At 40.5% G+C, this 19,433-nt stretch overlaps 1 pseudogene; it reads left to right on the top strand.

The window, feature by feature from the left end:
* The window catches only part of LOC105547804, a 52,547-nt pseudogene that overhangs the window by 2,458 nt on the left and 30,656 nt on the right, over positions 1-19,433 (top strand).

Raw genomic sequence — 19,433 nt, 5'->3', positions numbered from 1 at the left:
CTCACAAAATACCTATAACAAAATGAGATCTGTTTTTCTGATAAAATCAATCTCTGCCTCCTGGGTTCAAGTGATTCTCCCACCTCAGCCTCCTGAGTAGCTGGGACTATAGGTGCATGCCACCACGCCCAGCTAATTTTTTGTATTTTCAGTAGAGACGGGGTTTCATCATGTTAGCCAGGATGGTATAGATCTCCTGAGCTTGTGATCCGCCCACCTTGGCCTCCCAAAGTGCTGGGATTACAGGTGTGAGCCACCGCGCCCGACCCATTCTCTTTTATTTTATAAGGAAATCCCAGCCCAGCTTTCCCCGGGATTACAGTTAGTCATTGGCCTGACTAGACTGGAACCAAGACCAGGGCCCTTTCTACACTAATGTTTTAAAATCTCAATGTTTCAAAATCTCTGTAAACCTATGAAATTAAACGGGAGCACCTGCCTCAATCATTCTTCATTTAATGAGTAAATATTTGAGCTATACTAACATGTTGAAATATGAAATTTGTTCTACAAATTTACTTGTATAATTTTGGAGGTCCAATTTATTGTTACTAAAAATTAATGGCCCTAAACGATGAATGGTTTAACACAGAACCAATGAGGAGCTTGGGTTGCTCTTGAAGTAGAAAGTTGTCTGCAGGCATCTGGAACACACACACACACACACACACACACACGCACATGCACACATTAAGGCTTTTCTCTAAGGGAGAAGGCTGGCTGGCTTTAGGAAGGAGTAGAGCCCATTGGAAACATTACTAATCTTTCTTTATCTACCCACTGAGCAAGTACTGCTGAACTCTCTGAGAAACAATGTTACCACTAGTGACTTAGTGACTTCAATGAGTGTTTATCTTTCCAACTACATATTTATATAGGGGTGGCTGCCTGTGGCATACTTGCCAGAGAATTGAGAAGTGATTGCTTGTAAAAGTTGGAAAATATTTGGTTTAGAAACCTGTTTTTAAATTCACTCAAGATAACATTACATTTTATAGCATTATAAGAACTATTATCATCCAACCATTTAGATACTCAAATTTAAATGATTTTATTGTGAAATTATCTCAATAGCTGACAACGTGTGGTTTAAACTAGAAGAAGGAAAACACAAGAGAAAGTAGTACTATGAGTTAATAATTCTATAATATTGGTGTCTAGAAATGTCTATAGATGCTTTTACTTCAAAGAGCTTCAAAAATATTGATTGTCACTGATGTATTGACACCCTTTACCTTATTCTTCTTGATGACATATTCAGTTTAGGATACTCATGAATGCAATTAAATTTTGTCTGGGAGCTACATGGTACTAGAATATATGAGGTCACAGACATAACCATATATCCTACTAGCCAAAAAACTGATGAAATACCTGTTACATAATGTCATTGAAACCATCAGCTTAGTAGACTCAGGGTGGAGAACAGATAGAAAGCCAAACAAGGCATGAAGACAGTAAGTTGCCTTGCTTAGGAGTTAGCGCGAATTGGCTGCAAGGTGAGAAGTGCTTTAGATCTCTTCTGTGAGTTGATGAAGACAATACTGCTTAGCAATCTGACTTCTAGTAACTTCCTCCTGGGTAATGACTAAGAACTAAGAAGAGGGGAAAAAGATCTCCATTCAGGAAAAATGACTACAAGGTAAAACAAGCCTACTAAAAAAACAGAATCCAAGGAAATGAGTAGACCAGTAGGCAAATGGTCTTATCCAGACCTTGGAGTTGCTTAGTGAGTCAAAAAATATAAGCATAGGATGTGGATCAAGGGACAGTGGATTCCAGAAGTACCCTGTGAAGATGTTTCACAAGAGCTGGCATTTTAATTCACACAGCTTTTCTTGAACACCAACAAGTCAGTGAAACGGAGCTGCCAGATGCCAATAACAATGTTGTATTCATGAATCAGTATCTGAAGTGCTATGAAAACTGAAGGTAGTTTTTGGTAGTGGAGACAGGGCTTTGGGGAAGAGGAAAAGATAAAGGACACAAAGATCACAGCTTACGGAAAATTTCTTGAGAACAAAGTAGACTACTGATTTATCTAACAATGCGTTATAGGTTGAACTGTGTTTGCCACCTCCATTCTACCAAACTCGTATGTTAAAGTCCTAACACCCAGTACCTCAGAATGTGACTATATTGGAAATATGGGCTTCAAATGGGGTACTTCAATTAAAATGAGGTCATTAGTGCATGCAGCCCCTCGCCAATGACCGGTGTCTTTATAAGAAGAGATGATTAGGACACCAACACACACAGAGGGAAGACCATGTGAAGACACAGGGAGAGATGGCCATCTATCTACAAGTTGAGAGAGTCCTCAGAAGAAACCAACCACAGTGACACCTTGATGTCAGACTTTTAGCCTCTGGAACTGTAAGAATATGAATTTCTGTTGTTTAAGCCACCCAGTCTGCAGTACTGTGTTATGGCAGTCCTAGCAAAGTAACACATAAGGCAACACCATTCGAATTATAGGAATTAAATAATAACAGCACTGATGGGTTCTAGTTGGAACCAAGACCATCCTCTTCTCTTCCCTGTAGAAATGTTAGTCCAACTGTGGCTGAAAATTGCCATTATCCAACTTGTTAAGTGGGGCATTTCTTCCTAATATTCACAAGTCACAATGAGTCAATATCACTCCTACTCTGGGGTGTGGCCCAGGATAAGGCATCACATCCATTGTAATATTGTCATTAAAATGAGAAGGCAGGATGTTTACAAGCCTAGTGCTCTGTAAGTAAAGAATTTTCAGTGGGAGGAGATTGATTCATTTCTGCTCAGAGCTGAAGGGATGCTCTGGTCTCTTCATTTGTATTTAAGAGTGGAAGAGTTAGTATGGCAGTTTTAGGGATACTGTTGCTGCCATTGCAATTAGTATTGGTGGCTAGTTAATAATACTAATTCCATCACCCTGCTTAGTTTATAATATGAGCTCAATAAGCATTATTTTTTTTGGTTCTATAGCATTTCATAGTATACAAAGCTCTGCTACACACATTATCTCAGCCTTCAAAACAAGTCTGTGAAATATGAATTATTGTTATCATCCTTATTCAGCTACTAAGAAACCTGTATTTCAAGGAAGGTGAACTATTTACTCAAAATTACACAACAAGTTAATAGAAGAGGTTGAACTCAAAGCAGGGTCACCTGTCTCCTCATGCAGGACTCTCTCCAATATACCCACCAGCTGTAGGTCGTTAGTTCTATTCCTCCCAATAAGTTTTAAATAATCCATTTTAATCAAGGAATGACATTTTCTGTATTCATCAAATATTCTTGATAATGAAGAGCTTCGATATTTATTACACAGATTGTACCTACCCTACAAATATTACATGAATAAACACTTTGCACATACAAATGGGCAGAGAAGGAGAATCCCCCAGAACCCCTTCATAAGTTACTTCCCTTCTACTGAACTTGGGTCAGAATTTCTTAAGAATAATTGCTTAGGAGATACTTTCTCTTACGTAAATACAGAGTTCCAATTTAACCAATACCCAGAAACAGATTTAACAATATTAATCTTCATATATTCTATGGTTTACTTTTTATTTTACTTTGTGTATGTTTGTGTGTGGAATAGGGAAGCAACATTGCTTCTATAGGAATATACTTTTCAGGTTTTTTATGCTAGACTTAAAAGCAAACTTTTTGAAACATAATTCATTCATTGGATGGAGACTGAAAATTAAGAATTTTCAAAGAATTGATTTATGATCCTCTCAAACCAATCCTTTTATGATTCAGAAGGCACTTCAAGAATCTTGGCTGGGCCGGGCACAGTGGCTCACACCTGTAATCTCAGCACTTTGGAGGCTGAGGCAGGCAGATCACGAGGTCAGGAGATGGAAATTATCCTGGCCAACATGGTGAAACCCCATCTCTACTAAAAATGCAAAAATTAGCTGGGCGTGGTGGTATGCACCACCAACTACTCAGGAGGCTGAGGCAGGAAAATCACTTGAACCCTGGAGGCAGAAGTTGCAGTGAGCCGAGATCGCACCACTGCACTCCAGCCTGGCAACAGAGCGAGACTCCGTCTCAAAAAAAAAAAAAAAGAATCTTGGCTGGGCGCAGTAGCTTATGCCTGTAATCTCAGCACTTTGGGAAGCTAAGATGGGAGGAGTGCTTGAACCCAGGATTTTGAGACCAGCCTGGGCAACATAGGGCAACCCTGTCTCCACAAAAGTAAAAAAGAATTAGCTGAGCATAGTGGCACATGCCTGCGGTCCCACCTACTTGGCAAGCTGAAGTAGGAGGATTGCTTGGGCTTGGGAGTTCAAGCTTGCAGTGAGCTGTGATTGTTTCACTGCACTCGTTTCACTGCACTCAAACCTGGGTGACAGAGGGAGATTCCGTCTCAAGAAGAAGGAGAAGGAGATGAAAAGCTTGCAATGTATCTATGACACATGCGACATTATCCCAATTATATATGCCCTATAAGAGCAGCAAGGACTAGTTAATAGGCACTGGATGATGACAGAGTGTTGCCAACATTGCATAGGTAGTCTTGCCCTATTGGAAATCTCATCAGAACCCCTGAGAGCACCGGAATGAAGTTCAGTATATGCACTGATTTGATAACTCACGCCATACCTTTTCTTTTTTAGAGAAGGAAGATGATGATATAAGCCCCGATCAGGGATGCTGGATTCTGGTGATGGACAACCAAGTGTTAGGTATGATATGACAAAGTATTAAAATAGCAGCTGAAAACTCAAAACCTTAGACAAACAGAGAGACAAGACCTCCTGCAGGAAGCATTCATTCCTACTTAGCTCCATACCACTGAAGTCATGGTTAAAGTGACTGTTCCTAATTTGCCCTGGACAATTTCAGTTAACACTAATCGTTCAGGTAAAATTATTAATAGACCCTCCTCTCAGTCTCAAAAGTGTGCCAATTTGCACAATACAGTAAATGTGTACTCTAGTCATAGGAGAACTTATGCTCAATATTGCCTGGTCTCTCAATTTTTTAAGCCAGAAATTTGGATTTTTATAGAACATTTCTGAATTTTTTAATGTGGTCAATAAATTCCAAATTTTTAAAGTTGTCCAGGCCAAAAAAAAAAAAAAAAAAAATGAGAGGTGGAATCTGGCTTGAGAGCTGCCAGTCTGTTACCTGTAAGTTAGAAACTCTAGCTGATACTACAGTGTTCTTTGCCTTCCCTCTTTAGAGACCTTCTCTCTCATGGGCTAGTGAGAGAGGGTCTTAGGGGGAATCCCACAGGGGGAAAGCCTTCTGCTTTAGGCAGTTCCACTGGTAATCAGGGCAAGGCCCAGGAGACAACAGGCCTGATAGGGGCAGTTTAGGCCAGTTGTTCGAGGCCTTAGTAATGATTATAGCTAGCACTTCCCATGTGGTAAGGTCTTACATAAATTATCTTATTTACTCTTCACAATTGCCTATAAGGAAGATATTACAATCTCCATTGCTCTGATGAGGAAACTGAGACTTAAAGAGACTAATTAGTTTGAATGAGGTCACCCAGCTAGTAAGTGGCAAAACCAGGGATCTGAACTCATGTCAGATTTAACTCAAAAAGCCCACATCTTTATCCTCTGTGTCTGCTGCTTCCCACTGTAGACAGATCAAGTTTTTCTTTCCATTGGGGTGTTTTTCATTTGGGTGAGTCATTTTTGAGTTCTTGTCACTATGGAAAATCATAAAGTCTTGACTCTGAGTCTGCAAGAAGATATTTTCTTGTTTTCATTCAGGTATGTAGAACACAGGCCAAGTGGTTCAGCACAAATCTCTAGAACAAGGCGGGGTGGGGGCAGTCAGTGGGGTTTAGGGCCAAACTCCCAAGTAGTCATAAGCAGTGTTCTTTTACTAGGTGTCTGTTCCTTTTGCCTAGATTCTTTGGAACTCTGCCAGTGATGGGCAGCTGGTCAAAGATTTGAGGTTTCACAGTTTCAGTCATCTCTGTGACCTGTATCCATTTTAGAAATACAATTAATGAATATAACTCATCCAACAGAGACTAGGAAAAGCATAGAACTTTTGTTCTAGTATTAATTTGACCAAAGATTGGACATGTTATAGTGGATCAAGTAATGTCCCCCTAAAATGCATGTCTACCCAGAACTTTAGGATGTGATCTCGTTTGGAAATAGGGTCTTTGCAGATGTAATTAGTTCTAATGAGGTCATAGTGGATTAGGGTGGGACTTAATCCAATGACTGTTATCCGTACAAGAAGAGAAAACAGAGACACAAGGGGAAGTTAGCTGTATACAGAGGTAGAAATGGGAGCAATATACCTGTAAGCCGAAGAACACCAAGGATTGCCGGCAACCACCAGAAGCTAGGAAGAGGCAAGGAAGGATTCATCTCTAGGGACTACAGAGGGAGCATGGGTCTGCCTTGCCTCCAGAACTGTGAGAGAATCCATTTCTGTTGTTTTGAGTGACGCAAGTTTGTGGTAGTTTGTTAAAGCAGCCACAGGAAACTAATACACATGATAAAGAAAAAAAAATTAAATACTAAAATACCCTTTCAAGATGGAATAGAAATCTGTGTTGGAAGCCTAAATTTGAAAGCTCTCAAGTCAAAAGTTCAGAAAGCATTTTCTGACTCACTGTTTGTTGACTGAAGAATAAACTTTCCAGAGAGGAAAAGTGTTCTCCCTGCATAATGCAAAAGTCTCTATGGCGTTTCTGTAGAGGACTAGAGGCATTCCATATGTTGATTCAAAATGGCTTAGTTCTGATCTAGTCCTGAGTAAGACTTGCTTGTGTTTAGTAAGTCCATCTACCAATATCTACCACCACTTGCCATGTCATCACAAGCCTAAAATCTGTTATGCCTGGGTCGAGCCGTGGACATTCAAGTGTGCATTATATGGTAGGCTTTTCCCATTCTCTGCCGTGTTTGCCCTGTCTATCTGAGTGGTTTCTGACTCAGTTTCCCTTTTGAGACTGTGATTCTGACAACCAAACCAGCTTTCATTTCTCTAAAAACAGATCCCTTCCTTACTCTTATCCCTGGAGGGGCCCTGCCTCAAATCTGATGGACTCTCTGCATTGGAGAGGGATTTCTTACACTTTCAATTTTGGAATGCCCAGAGCAACTCTGAAGACAGCTGGTCACAAGCTCCTATATCCCAACCTCAGCTGATTCAACCAAATTTGGGTGTCTGGTCCAAAAGCAGCTCATCCATAGGCCTGTCAGTGTTCTATGGAGTAATCTGGCAAGGAAGCTTTACTTAATGAAGGAAAGAATAATCAATAGCATCAATAGGACCTTCTGTCTTGGAGAGTTTAAATAGAATGCTTTGTTGGGGTATGGGTGCCCAGCTGTTGGTAACAGAGAGATTGGACAGACACACAGAGAAAGAAATCATGTGGTAGCACGTGCCATTAGTGAGCTGAGGCCATGAGACAAACATGAAGGAAGTTGGCTGGTAGTAGCAGGAATAGTAAAACAGAGACAAGAACAGCTGCATCATCATAAAAGTGGCAGAGCATTAGGGCAGCTGATGCTGGTGTCTGAGGGCCACAGGATAACTCAGACTGCATTGTGTTCTAAAGCAGTTTCTATCTTGTAAATGATGTTCTGGTCTCTGTGAGGCATAGCTGTGCAGCTGTTGAGTGCTTCCTGACTTCCTTACATCCTCCTGTGTATCCCTGCAATGCCAGCTTCCTAGTTCTGCACCCCCATTAACTAAGGTAAATGCATCTCTGTTCTTGAAACATTGAAAAACCAGGCCATGAAACCACCATCTGCCGCTACCGAATTCCATCCAACTGGACTTCCTGGAAACAATCCAGAGATTCTGAATGTACACTCTCCTCTTAGACATTAACACTTGGAAAGTCCCTTACTATTGCTTGGCCAGACCTTCTTACCTCAGCTCTGTTGCTTCCCCTTTTCCAGTTTGCCTGCTGCAGAAGCTCGGACATGCTTTATAAATCAAGGCACATAGGTTATTATAACACTGATCTCATTTAATGTAATTTTGTCTCCATAATTGAACATAATAAAGTAATAAACACTTATTTGTGTTTACTATAACAAGTTTGGGTCTCATTTGGCTTTACTGTGTTATGCGTGCAGGTCAAGTATAGCTACATCTCAACAAAATTAAGAAGATTTTGTAGTTTAGAAGTAAGGTTAAGATTTGGGATCTTGACATGATCCTATGCCTAGAAAACCCTATAGTCTTGACCTGAAAGCTCCTTAAGCTGATAAACAATTTCAGCAGTCTCAGGATACAAAATCAACATACAAGAATTACTAGCATTCCTATTTGCCAACAACAGTCAAGCTGAGAACCAAATCAGGAATGCAATTCCATTCACAATTGCCACAAAAATAATAAAATACTTAAGAATACAGCTAACAAGGGCGGTGAAAGATCTCTATAAGGAGAACTACACAACATTGCTCAAAGCAATCAGAGATGACACAAACAAATGGAAAAACGTTCCATGCTTATGGATAAGAAGAATCAAAATAATTTAATAGGCGATATTGCCTAAAGCAATTTATAGATTCAATTCTATTCTTACCAAACTACCAATGATGTTCTTCACAGAACTAGAAAAAAAACTATTTTAAACTTCATATGGAACCATAAAAAAAGCCTTAATAAGCAAGGCAATCCTAAGCAAAAAGAAGAATGCTGGAGGCATCACACTAGCCAACTTCAAACTATACTACAGGGTTACAGTAACCAAAACAGCATGGAACGCGTACAAAAACTGACACATAGATCAATGGAATAAAACAGATTGCTGAGAAAAAAGGCCACACACCTATAACCATCTGATCTTTGACAAAGCAAGCTGACGAAAACAAGCAATGAGGAAAGGACTCCCTAGTGAATAAATGATTCTGGGATAACTGGCTAGCCATATGCAGAAGATTGAAACTGGACCCCTTCTTTATACCATATATAAAAATCAACTAAGGATGGATTAAAGACTTAAATGTAAAACCCAAAACTATGAAAACCCTGGAAGACAATGTAGGCAATACCATTCTAGATATAGGAAAGGGAAAATATTTCATGACGAAGATGACAAAAGCTATTGCAACAAAAGCAAAACTTGACAAATGGAAATTAAACCAAAGAGCTTCTATACAGCAAAACAAACTATCAATAGAGTAAACAGATAACCTACAGAATGGAAGAAAATGTTTGCAAACTATGCATCTGACAAAGGTCTGATATCCAGCATCTATACAGAACTTAAGCAAATTTACAACAAAAAAACCAACAACCCACTTAAAAAGTGAGCAAAGAACATGAACAGACATTTCAGAAGAAGACATATATGCAGCCAATAAGTATATGAAAAAAAGCTTAACATCACTGATCACTAGAGAAATGCAAATCAAAACCACAATGAGATACCATCTCACACCAGCCAGAATGGCTATTACAAAAAAGTCAAAAAAATGACAGTTGCTGGCAAGGTTGTGGAGAAAAAGAGACACTTACACATTGTTCAGCCATTTTGGAAAACAATTCTGTAAGATCTAAAAACAGAACTACCATTCAACCCAGCAATTCCATTACTGGATATACACCCAAAGGAATATAAATCGTTTTACCGTAAAGACACATGCACACATATATTCATGTGCAGCACTAATCACAGTAGCAAAGACATGGAATCAACCTAAATGGCCATCAATGGTAATCTGGATAAAGAAAATGTGGTACATATACACCAAGAATACTATGCGGCCATAAAAAAGAACAAGATCATGTCCTTTGCAGGAACATGGATGGAGCTGAAGGCCATTATTCTTAGCAAAGTAACATAGGAACAGAAAATCAAATCCTGCATGTTCTCAGTTATAAGTGGGAACTAACTGATGAGAACACATGGACACATAGAGGAAAACAACAGACACAGGGGCCTATTGGAGGGTGGAGGTTGAGAAGAGGGAGAAGATCAGGAAAAATAAATAGGTAGTAGGCTTAATACCTGGGTGACAAAATAATCTGTAAAACAAACCGCTGTGACACAAATTTACCTATATAACAAACCTGCCCATGTACTCCTGAACTTAAAAGTAAAAAAAAAAGGTTTGGGGTCTTGTGCATCTGGTTTTTATCTGCAATCAGAAAATGCAGTGCTCTAACAATGTTAGACATCATGCAGACCATGTACTCATGCATAATTATGAAATACCAAATGAGGCAGCAGAGCCCTTCAGTGTAATAAATTACATTCCCTTCCCTATTTCCCCTTGGGTTTTACATAACATGTTTATGTTTTCTGCTTATAATAATACAAGATTCATTTTAGAAAATTGGTTAGAATTCTAAAATAATATATAATATCACTATCTGTGATAGTGACTATTAATACCTTGATATTTTCCCTTTCAGTCAATGTTTTCTCCTGTGTGGATATATGTAAATTTTTCACAAAATTGAAATTATTCCATATATGCCACTGTGTACTTTGGTTTGTTCTGTCATTTTTCACTTAGCATTTTATAATATAAACATTTTCCCATGCCATTCAAGAGCATGATTTAATGTGGCCACATAATAGTTCATTTTGTAGAAGTTCCTTACTTTAGCCAGTTAAAAGTTCTCTATCATTGAGTGCTTGTATAGTTCCCAATGTTCTCTGGGTAGAAATAACACAGTGGTGAACATCTTTATAATAAAGCTGAGCTTGCATCAATCCTATTTCCCTAGTTGAGATCCCTAGAAGTGTAAGTTTTGGGTCAAAGGCTGGGTATATTTTTATAACTCTTCGTACGTAATGCCAAATTGATCTCCAGAAAGAACAAACTTATTCACAATCTTGGCAGTAGCATATTGGCAGTAGCTGTAGTGAGATGGCGGTAGAATGGCCATCTGACTACGGCAGCCCTTGATTTCTTCCATGATTTAGCACAATTCTCGTTGAGGCTCAGGAGTTCTTTGGTTCCTCTCTGAGTCTTTCTGCATTAGATTCTGTGTTAATTCTCATCTCATCTCCATTATTCATAGTTGGTGCTCAACCATCCAAAGCCTGCACCTTCCGTCCCAAGACTGAGAAGACTCCATTTGGGAAGAACATCAACAGCCCTCCCCTACTAGTCAGTTGGGGTCTGGAAATGGTCTTTGGCTCACAGGCCAAAACCTAAGACACAGATGCTTCGGTGTGTTCGGGCAGTGGTTCTCCCTAATGCCCCTGGATGCCCATTTATGGCAGCCTTCCACTTGCTTCTTTTGGGCTCTTGAGTTCACTCAGGGGACTTCCATCCTATATTCTGCCATCAAGCTGATATCTGCTTTCTCTGCATCATCTCGGCCTGCCTTATTACCTGGGGCTGGGTCACCTGCTCATCTCTTGCTCTTCTCCACCTCCTACTAGATAGACTTCCCTGGATAATTTAGCTTTGCATGTCACAATCCCCCATCTCACCCCATCTCCGGTCTTTGCCAAGGCCACTGAGGCCATTCCCTTATGCTACTCTCCTGTATTAGTTGTTGCTTTGACTTTGACATCTGTGAAATGGAGCTATATTTTCTATGCATTTGCTTACTCTTGGTCCCTTATTGCCACCCCCTCCTTTAGGTTGCCACTTCTGCCCTAGCTTTGCCCCTGACTCTGGTGACTCCCCTTCACTTTGGCGCAAGGCTTTACTATTCCCAGCATGCCCTGGCCTGTATGTTACAAGCCTGGTGAGAAACTGATACTTCAAGACTTCGCTTCAGAATACAAAAGGAGTGTATTAATTATGCACAGAAGGGCCATGGCAGTTTGCCAGTTACATCTTAACGAACTCTATGCCACTCCCCAGACATCCCAGCCCTGCCCTACTTCTGTTAGGTCCTTCCTGACTCGCTTCGTTGAAGCTCCATCTCTGGCTTCAGAATCTTAACTTGCCTTCTGACCTCTGGCCCACCATATGGTATCTCAGTGCCCAGTTTGGCTCCCCTTCTGCCTTGGCATTGCTGACCGGGTCTGGCTTCCCTGTGAGCTGAATCTGTAAGCTGCCCTGGCAGGCATGACCTCGCATTCCTGATGGGCTTGCTTCCTCCTTGGCTCTGGCCCTGTTCCAGAAGCCATGTGGATAGGATATTTTAACCCCTCCAATTTCAATTTTCTCTTGAGAACATGGGGCCTAACACGTGAGTATGGGCAGTTCAGTCTCAGATCATCCTTTTTCCAGCAAATTCTTTCCAGGGACATGCCTTGGGAAGGAAAGTGGATAATAGGGGCAGCCACTCAGAACTGAAGAAACTCTAAGAAATAAACCAGCAGTTATTGCCTGGAATGCCCTGATCATCCCTCTATAGTGTGTTCTTACCCAGTTCTACGTTACCAATTTTGAAAAGCTACCAAGGTGCTTTTATCTATCAGTTGTGGGGGGTCTCCCGCCTTGCTACTGCTTCTGCTCCCCAGACTCCAGTGACTTTTTCCTTAGACCTATTGCTGAATGTCTGAATCACCCTGCTTCAAGGGTGGGGGTGGCTGGTCACCTTAGTGGGTTCTACAAGGTGAGGGGCTGTGGGGGCTATTTCACCAGAGGGAATGGGGGAGCACCAAAATCAGGAGGGTGAGGAAATGTTTCTTGGTTCATGGGAGCCAAAGTCCAAAAATCCATGAGCATCTGGTGCCCCTCCACTCTAGCAGCTGCTATAGACTTGGCATAGAACAAGCATGTGAATGCAGGGAGACTAGGAAGAAACATTGCTTTTGTTTCTGGCCTATTGTATGAGCCAGCAGGGCAAGGCACATGGTGGTGTTCTTTCTGGTCAAGCTGCATTTGATTAAAGGAAACCAAAACCTACTTAGGGTTCAGGCAATTGCAATAAGAGGAAGAGCTGGCCCTTCTCTAGCAATGCTAGCAGGAAAATAGAAAATGACAGGCAAATGGACTGTCATGTCCAGAGCAGTGGGTCAGCCAGGCTCAAAAGCCAGGTATTGAATGAACACTGGTCACTGTCATTCTGTTCCTTCTATGGCATGCTTATTCCTTGGTTTCCTCCTGATTACAAAAAGACTAGAAACTCCTGGGCCCCATGCTAGTCCAGAAACTCCTCTCAACAAATGAATATTCTCTCACCTCCAAATCATGTTGGGGAGTTATCAGAGCTTTGAATGAAGTTCTGAGTCTCTCTTCCTGATAGACAGGGACTAACTTTTCCTGAATAGTGTGCTCACTGTGCTAACTGAAGAGCTAACTCCTTACCTCTTCCATCCCTTCTCTCCTTCCCCCTTCATGAACTGAGCCCCTTCAAACTATGGCCTTTGCTTCTTTTCACCTGCATTATTTTGGGGTTCAGGGTGCAGAACACAGAGAGAGGCTGGGAGAACCAACTCATTGCCATAACTCTGGTTCTAAATAAAACCGTTCAGGTGGAGTACCTGTTAATCCATCCTTATTAAATTTATGGTAACTTACCTCTTAGTATTCATAGCCTCTCTAGCACTGAAGTTTTCCATCCTAAGTGCCTTGAATCAAACTTTCTGATTGCCCTCACGTTCCAGAGACACATACACAAATCAACTATTTGCGAAAACCAATCATTATCTCCTAGAGGAAGCACACCCATTGGCATTCTTAAAGCTTTACAACTTCGGACATCTTACATGTGAGGAAACTAAGACTCAATGAGGCAAAGTGACTTACTTGCCCAAGGTCACATGAGTTAGAGCCAGGACAAGAAGTCAGATCTGCCCTCAATCCAGGGATCCTTCTGTTATGCTATCATGCCTTCCTCAGGATTTTGCTCATCTTTGGCTTATGCAACTCTATATCTTAAGTTGAAATTACTCCCATAGCTTAGAAATAGGACAATTGCCTCATTAGCATTTTCTTTCTGCCTTTCTACATAGGAGTCTCAAAACACTATGGACTGTTAAAGTAGAAAACTGGGGCCTCTTGGAGCCATCTTAGATCCTCAACAGGTGTGTTAGTAATCCCAAATTCTGGAAAGTCATTGCTGGTGTGTTCTCAATTAAGATGTGGTCTACAGTTTTGGTTTCCAAAGGCTACAGTGTCACAAGTCTTGCATATGGATTGTGGCCATGAATATACTTGAGTGACCTATGTTAAGTACTGGGATCAGGTAAAAGTGCAATGTGATTGTCAAATCCTATTTTCATTTTTCTTTCTCTCACTCAGTTTTCTCATTCATCAAATGAATATTATTTGAGATCACTGTATGAAATAATCCAGGAAAAAGGCTTAACACTGAGCATATCTAATAGCCAATGCCTTCCAAATAATAGTTGTGAGTGAAAATTTAACTCACCTATGTTTAATCTTCCATTGTATACATGAATGTAGCAATAAAACATTGTGGAGAGGTAGCATAACATAAATAATGAAATAGTGGACTCCAGTGCCAAACAAATCTGGAATCATATCCTGACCTGGTCACTTGCTAACTGTGTGATCATGGGTAAATTACATAACCTTTCCAAGACTCAGTTTTCTCATTCATAAAATGAGTATTACTTGAGATCACTACATGAAATAATCCAGGAAAAAGGCTTAACACTGAGCATATCTAATAGCCAATGCCTCCCAAATAATAGTTGTATTATTGCATTCCTTTGAACCACCTCAGTCTTCACTACATAGTAAGAGACCTTGGATGCTCAAGCTGCTAGATGAAATAACTACATTTTTTGGCATATTGGTGGTGCTAATATTTATTCTATTACTTTTTTCCCCTTTCTGTAGCTCTCTTCATTACTTTCACATGGTAAACATAAACTTCTTCTGATAAACAAAAAAAAGAACTAGTAAATTTCATTATAGTTCTGTGTAATACATGTATTTTTAAAATTAAGTGTGTCTGTCTTAATTCAGATATCATTTTGAATATAGCTGTTGAAACTCTTAGTTTAATTTAAATATTTGTATTACATGGCAAGACCCATAGACAATATTCAATACATGGTTTTCAAAATATCCACTTTACTAAGTCCCTTCTCTTCTTTAAGTTTTTGTTCAAATCTTACCTTCTTAATGAAGCTTAATTGATCATCCTATTCCGCAAGCTTCTACCTTCTCCTACACCTACCATTCCAGGAGCTTTCACCCTCCCCTACTCCTGCCACATCCCCTCAGCACACACACACACATTGGCATCCCTGAACCCACTTTATTCTGCTCAATTTTTTTTTCCACAGCACTTATCACTGTCTAATATACTGCATAATTTTTACTGTTTATTGTATTTTTCCACATGGGTAAGGGTTTTTGCCTCTCTCTGTTTCTCTCTCATTAATACTTTCAAGTGCCTAGAGTAGTGCCAGGGACATAGTAAGAGTTCAGTAAGTACAATAAGTATTGGTTGAATGTTTTTTGAATGAATATACTGGCATATTTATTAAACTAGATCTTCTTAAATTATCAAATAACTATCTTCTTCTTCTTTTTAGAAACAGGGTTTTGCTCTGTCATCCAGGCTGATCATAGCTCACTGTAACCTTGAACTTCTGGGCTCAAGAACAGAGAGAGAGATATATATATACACACACACACACACACACACACACACACACACATGATATATGATATATATAGAGAGAGACAAATCCCTGAGCCATTAACTTCTATTTGTCTTCCTGCTAAGCCTAACTAAACTTTAGTAATGACTATTTATGTAGGCATGTATATATATATACACATACATATACATATATAATATGCATATAAAGGTACATCCATATACATATGTAAGAAGGTTATATTTTTTAATGGTGCAATAACTTTTAAATCTCTCAAACCGTATAGTATTTTTTCTTCTTTTCTATTTTGAGGGAAAGTTTATTTCTAAAGAAATAGCTATTTCATCACATATCCTACAGAGTAATGAGTGACCTAGGATTTCTCCATTTTTACCTAAATTAAACTTGTTAGTTGCTGCTTAGCCCTGACTGGATTCATCTGATTGATTGATTTGTGAGCATTCATGTAATTAACTTATTCACATTCCATTATTTGTCAGGCATTGTGCTAGGTTCTGTTTATGTATGATGAAAGGACAAAATTCCTTCCTTTAAAGAATACAATCTAGGGGAAGTAATAGACAAGTTTAAACCGCGATTATAATGTAGTGTAAGTGCCTCATTATAGCTGACAACAGGATGCTAAAGGAACACAAGCAGTGAGGAGATACTGATAGTCTGTAAGTAATCAAGACCACTGCCAAGTTCACCCTGAGACAGTCAGGTTTTCAGGATAGGACCAGCCATTTTGTCTGCTCTGAGATAGGACCAGCCATTTTGTCTGCTCTGAGATGGTAATTGCTTGTGGTCAGAAACAGAAGGAGCAAAATATATTATTATTATTACTATTAATATATTTGTAATAACAATGATGGTAAGGAAAAGGCAGTTTATAGAATAAGAAATTCAATCTTACTCATAATTGAAGTAATGCAAATTAAAATAATAATGAAATAGAATCATTCAATTATTGAGCACCTACTGGGTGCCAGGCATTGTTAAAGGTGCTGGGGGTATAGTAGGGACTAAAGCTGACAAAATCATGGTTCTCAAAGAGCTGGTAGTCTAGTTGGGGAGACATAAAATAAACAAATGAATAAATAATAGGTAAGTGCATGAGCTTATAATTAGAGTCCTGATTGAAGCTCCGTTTACTGGGGGATCCACTGGGCCCATGAATCCAGATAGAGGTCATTTTCATAGTCCCCAATTATAAAATTGAGATCAACATACATGAAAATTGGAGAAAATCAATGGGATGGACAACAATATTACAGTTTTGCTCCAGGCTATATTAACTATCCTAATCGTTTGTCATAAAATATTCTGAAAAAGAGCTGCACAATCCAGACTTCCCTCAAAACACTATGACATTGATAACTTCATGCTGATCAGGCGAAAAAACAAGAGGCAGTCAGCATGCTGGAGACCTTGGTCAGATACATGCACTCTGGAATGTGGTAAATAAACTCTATCAAGATTCAGGGATCTGACACTTCAATAAAGTTTTTGGAGTCTAGTGATCATAGGTGTCCTAGGATTGCCTCCAAAGCAAGAGATAGAGCACTGCATCTTACCTTCTCTACTCATTAGGAAGCACAGAGCCTGATGAGCCTTTTGGGTTCTGGAAGTCACACATTTCACACCTAGGAATATTGCACCACCCATATTCCAGTGTCATAGAAGGCTGCCAGCTTTTACTGGGGGTCCAGAGTAGAAAAAAATGCTCTGCAACAGGTCCAATACAAGCAGCCCTACTGCTTGGCCCATAACTTCTGGCAGAGCTGTAGTGGTGCACATGTTGGTGCCGGGAAAGTGGAGTTGATGGTAAGTCCCAGGAAGAGACTCACAATGAAGGCCCCTGAAGTTGCAGAGCATTGCTATGCCATCTGCAGTGAAACATTATGCACTTTTTGAGAAATAACTCTTGATGTGTGTAACTGTGCCCTGGCAGACAGAGAATGTGTGACCATGGGATACCAGGTACCCAAAACTACCCATTATGAGTTGGGTTATTTTGGTGCTGCCATATCATAAAGTCAGACATTCCCAGCAATAGTCCATTAAAACATGAAACTGGTACATCCAGTATCCAGCCCAAGCAGCACCAGAGGGTCAAATAAACTTCATGAGCAGGTGGCCCAGGACCTCATGGCCACAGCTACACCAGCACCTCTCCCTCAGTTGGCACCTATGCCATGCAGGGATCCCTATATGATCAACTTAAACAGAAGGAAAAAGCCTAAGCTTAGGTTATGGACAGAGGAACTTGGCATGTGGGAGCAAGTAAAAAATGGACAGCAGCTTCCTTACTGCTACCCTCAGAGATGAACTAGAAAGACAGCAAAGAAAGCAAATTTCCCCAGTGGGCAGAGCTGCCACGCAGTGTACTTGAATACCCACTTTGCGAAGAAAAGAGAATGGCCCCAAATAGGAATATCTATTAGTCATCTGTTGCTGCATTACAAATTACTTTAAAATGTAGGGAGTTGAAATAACACAAAACTCACAGTTCCTGTGGGTTAGAAATCCAGGTGTTGCTTGGCTGGAGCCCCCAATTCAGGGGCTTTCACAAGGCTGCAACCAAGATGCTGGCTGAGCTGGAGCCACCTCCAGGCTCAACTGAGGGAGAGGATCTGCAACCAAGCCCTCTCATGTGATTGTTAATGGGATTCAGTGTCGCACATGATGTTAGACTGAGAGACTTGGTTCCTTGCTGTCTGTTGGCCAGAGGCCTCCCTCAATTGCTTACCACATGGGTCTCTATAGGACAGTTTGCTATGTGGCAGCTGGTTTCTATGACAGTGAGCAAGAGAATAAGAGAGGGCAAGCAAGATGGAACCAGAGCTATTTTGTAGCTAATCTCAGAAGTGATGTCCCATTACCTTTGCTTTGTTCTATTTGTTAGAAGTATGTCACTAAGTCCAGTCCACACTCAAGGGTAGGGGATTACATAAGGACACCAATACTAGTACGAGAAGATTATTAGGAGCCAGCTTAGAAACTGTGTACCACAAAACAGACTCATGGGCAATGACCAGTAACAGCGGCTTGTTAGAACATTGGAATGGCCTACTGAACATGCAGCTCAAGTGCCAATTTGGTGGCAATATCCTACAGATGGAGTGTCATCATTCAGGACAGAGGACCTCTTTATGAGACTGAATCTCCTCTATTAAGAATATAAAAGGTGGAAGCAGCAGTAGTGTCACTCACCATTACTCCCGATGACTCACTCTGGTAATTTTGGACTCTGCAGGATTCGAAGTTCTGGTCCCCAAAGGAAGTACTCTCTTACTTCCTTTGAAGTAAGGGGACAGAGCAAAGAATTCCACTGAAGTATAAGGGACAGCTTCTACCTGGACACTTTGGAACCTTTGTGTCCAGAGGCAAGTAGGCAAGAAGTGCCACCATTTTGGCAGGAGTAATAAATCCTGATCAGCAAGAGAAATGGAGCTGCTTTTAGACAATGGGGTCAGGGATGAGCCCGGGTTATCTACTTGGGGATCTCTTGATAATCCCTCACTCAACTATAACTGTGAAAGAGCACAGACAGCAGTCCTGGTGTAGGAAGGCTATGAATGCCAAAGGCTCAGATCCCTCGGAGAAGAGAGTTAAGGTTAAACCACCAGGAGAGCCACCAACACCTGCTGAAGTAAAGGTTGCGGGTAGGGGAGACTTAGCCTGGATAGTAGAGGAAGGAGAGGGTGAGTGTCACTTTGGCTCTAAGACTAACTGCAGACACGTATGTTTATTGCGGCACTATTCACAATAGCAAAGACTTGGAATCAACCCAAATGTCCATCAGTGACAGATTGGATTAAGAAAATGTGGCACATATATACCATGGAATACTATGCAGCCATAAAAAAGGATGAGTTTGTGTCCTTTGTAGGGACATGGATGCAGCTGGAAACCATCATTCTCAGCAAACTATCACAAGAACAGAAAACCAAACACTGCATGTTCTCACTCATAGGTGGGAATTGAA

The sequence above is a fragment of the Mandrillus leucophaeus genome, unplaced genomic scaffold (genome assembly GCF_000951045.1).
Source record: "Mandrillus leucophaeus isolate KB7577 unplaced genomic scaffold, Mleu.le_1.0 Scaffold397, whole genome shotgun sequence".
In the NCBI taxonomy this organism is placed as follows: domain Eukaryota; kingdom Metazoa; phylum Chordata; class Mammalia; order Primates; family Cercopithecidae; genus Mandrillus; species Mandrillus leucophaeus.
The sequence above is the reverse complement of the archived record's forward strand: the minus strand, read 5'-3'. Positions and strand labels throughout refer to the sequence as shown.